The sequence below is a fragment of the Carcharodon carcharias genome, chromosome 12, assembly GCF_017639515.1.
Source record: "Carcharodon carcharias isolate sCarCar2 chromosome 12, sCarCar2.pri, whole genome shotgun sequence".
Classification (NCBI taxonomy): Eukaryota; Metazoa; Chordata; class Chondrichthyes; order Lamniformes; family Lamnidae; genus Carcharodon; species Carcharodon carcharias.
The window spans coordinates 21,218,803-21,222,533 of NC_054478.1; positions in this window are offsets into that span (position 1 = coordinate 21,218,803).

The window sequence follows — 3,731 nt, forward strand, 5'->3', positions numbered from 1 at the left end:
GGCCCTTTCTCCATCTTAAATTGACTGAAGTCAATGGATCAGTTTTAACATTGAAGAGACCAAAATCAATTTCAAGAAGGAATGAAACAAATGCTTGCATTTATATAGCATCTTTCACTGCCTAAGGGTCCACCAAAGCACTTTACAGCCAATGAAGTACTTTTGAAGCATGTTAGCTGTTGTAATGTAGGAAACACAGCAGTCAATTTGCACACAGCACGATCCCACAAACAGCAGTTAGATACTCACAAGATAATTTGATTTTTTTAGTGATGTTAGATGAGAGCCAAATTTTTGCCAGAATTCTGGCACCCAGCTGTTCTTCAAATAGTGCCATGGAATCTTTATGTCCACCTGAGAGAGAAGTCTCGCTTTAATATCTTATCCGAAAAACAGCACCTTCAACAGTGCAGCTGTCCTTCAGTCCTACATTAGGAGTTTCAGCCTGGATTACGTGTTCAATTCTCTGATGTGGGACTCAATCCCACAACCTCCGTGGTGAGACTTGAGATAAGGCGGAGCGGAGAAGCTTATTATTCCTCAGGAACCTACAGTTTTCACTTCAGTACAGCCCTTAAGCCACCAGTAAAACCAGTGAACTCCTAGTCCGGGTAAAGTATGGAAATTATGCTAAACCTGTATCAAACCTTGGTTAGGCCACACCTAGGAGTACCGCATGTAGTTTGGTCGCCATATTATAACATGAAATTAGAGGCACCCGAGTGGAAGCAGTGAACGTTTACAAGGCGATACTAGAATTGCTGCCAAACAGGCTGTCCCATCAACTGAGCCAACCACCCCCCCCCCCTCCCCCAAGGAGTCTGAGTTGCTGTGGCAACGTACACTTTTACATGCATGTTGTAGGCTGGAGTTTGTGATGGCAGAGGCTCCAAATGTGTTAGGTCTTATCTCTTGAAAAATAAAAGCTGAGTAGTGACCTGCTAGAGGTCTTGAAAGGTTTTGCTGAGTAGATAGCGGGAGAATATTTCCTCTCGTGGGGAAGAGCATAACTAGAGGCCATCAATATAAGATAGTCAGCAAGAAATCCAACAGGAAATTCAGAAGAAACTTCTTTACCCAGAAAGCGGTGACTGGTATAGGTGCATTTCAGGGGAAACTAGACAAGCATATGAGGGAGAAGGGAATAGAGAATGACAATATTAGATTTAGATGAGGAAAGATGAGAAGAGGTTCAAGTAAAGCATTAACACAAGTTGGGTGGATTGGCCTGCTTCTGTGCCATATTTTCTGTTTTAATGCTACGTTTAGTTTACATTTTAAAGGTTCCTTGTAAGAGCACAAGAACATAAGAAATAGGAGCAGGAGTAGGTCATTTGGCCCCTCAAGACAGCTCTGCTATTCAGTGCGATCATGGTTGATCTTCTACATCCATTCCATTTTCCTGCCCTATTCTTATGTCCCTTGATTCTCTTAGTGCTCAATAATGTATCCACTTTGTCTCAAATATACTCAACAACAGAGCAACCCCAGCATTACGGGCTAGCCAAAGATTCACAACCCTCTGAGTGAAGAAATTTCTCCTTCTCTCAGCACTAAATGACCACTCCCTTATCTTAGTGCATGGAACTTAGGAGCAGGAGTAGGCCATTTAGCCCTTTGAGCCTGCCCCACCTTTTGATAAGATCATGGCTGCTTTGTTTGTGGTCTCAGTTCCACTTTCTTATTTGCCCCCCCTCTCCCCCCACCATAATGCTTCTCTTGCTTATTTATAGGAACATTGGACTTAGGAGCAGGGGTAGGCCATTTGGTCCTTTGAGCCTGCTCTTCCTGTGACTATGGATCCTAGGATCTCAGCGTTTAACCTATCAAGCCCCCTAAGGATGTTATGTATTTCAATGAAATCACTTCTCATTCTTCTAAACTCCAGAGAATGTAGACGCATTCTACTCAATCTCTTCTCATAAGACACTCTCCTCATCACAGGAACCAGTCTATTGAACTTTTGTTGCACCCCCTACTTGGGCATTTATATCATTTCTCATGTACAGAGACCAAAACTGTACATAGTATTCCAGGTGTGGTCTGACCAAAGCCCTATATAATTGCAGCAAGAATTCCTTATTCCTATACTCTAATCCTCGCGCAATAAAGGGTAACATCCCATTTTCTGCTTGCTGTATGTATTCCAATGTCCAACATTCCCATGTTACACTCTACCACCCTGAAAGTGACCCATTTACTGGTATTGCGAATCCCTATTTTCTTTCCATTAACCAATCCTTAATCCTTGCTAATATATTGTCTGCAATCCTATGAGCCTCAACCTTGTGTAAGAATCTCTTGTGTAGCAGCTGATAACATGCCTTCTGAAAATACAAATATACTACATCCACTGGTTCGCCTTTATCTACTCTATTTGTTACATGCAAAAATGCCCACATTTGATACCACTGCTTTTCTAGAAGATAAGGAAGTTACTTATGAGGATTTGAGAGTTCTTTGTCCCTCAAAGAGTTAAAAGGGCACTTGGAATTAGAGTTTCACCTGAAAGCTGTAAGATGTATAATGTTGAAACACGTGGCCAGGAAATTAGGTTGCAAACCTAAGACAAGAGTAAGTAAAGAAATAGAACTGGCGAGAATACAGCTAAAAGAGAGACGAAAAGAGTTAGGACTTCAAGCATTGGAAAATGAGAGAGAGAGAGAGAGGGAGGGAAAAAAAAGGGAAAGAGAGGAGGCTTTCCAAAGGCGACTACATGAACTGGAAAGGGAGACAAAGGCAGCTGAGCCAGGACAAAGGATTGTCCTCCTGAAAAGTCAGGAGAAGCCACTTGACTCAGAAGAAGCTGAAATGGTTGGAAAAAGCCAGTGGAATCCATAGGAGTGCAGGGAAATGAGAATGGCTCAGAGGGGCGATGAAACCTGTAAGGGTTAAGGTAGCTAAGAAAGGGCTATCTGGATTTAAAGAGGCCAGAGAAAAGCAGCAGAATTCTGCAGCGGTGCAGAGAGCTGGAGAACGTTCAGAGGCCCAAAACAGGGCAATAGAACCTGTGAGAGTTGGGGTGGCTAAGAAACAGCTGCTGGAATTTTTTAAAAGGCCAAGGTTCGGCCTGTGGAGTCAAAGGAGTTCGAGCAAGGACAAGTGGAATCTAAAGCAATGAGAATGACTCTGAAATTGGATTGGCAGATACATTCTTCTCAGACTTAAACAGGGACCAGGGGAGTCCCAAAGCAGGTAACAAGACAGTGAGGGGGTCACCACAGCCAGCTGGGGAGCCACTTGAAGTTCAAAGGGCCAAACTAGGTCAGCAGAAGCACAAGGAGTTTAGGATTGAAACTGAGGAAATAGAGCAGGAATAGGAGTCCATGAATGGCCTGTAAAGGTTAAAAAGGAAAAGAGGAATAGGCCAGCGATCTGTTTGGTAGACAGCTGCATGGCAGATGCATGCAAGGACAAGGAGAGTTCCCCAACAGAAAAACAAATAGTGAGGGAGTAGCCTCACCCTGGTGAAGAGTCACAAACGAGTACATCAGGAGCTAAGCATCCACTTGGGGGCAGTAGTTACAGGAACAGATTAGGGAAACACCCATTCCCAAAACAAAGGAGGGTGCTAATGAACCACTGACCTGCTTAGAGACAGCTTCATAGCAGATTTAAATGGGGACCAGGGAAGCTCCCAAATAGACCAAGAAAGATGAGGGTGATGCCCCACTTAATGGAAGAACAAGAAGGAAGTAGAGTAGGAGCTGAATATCCACCTGGGGGCAGTA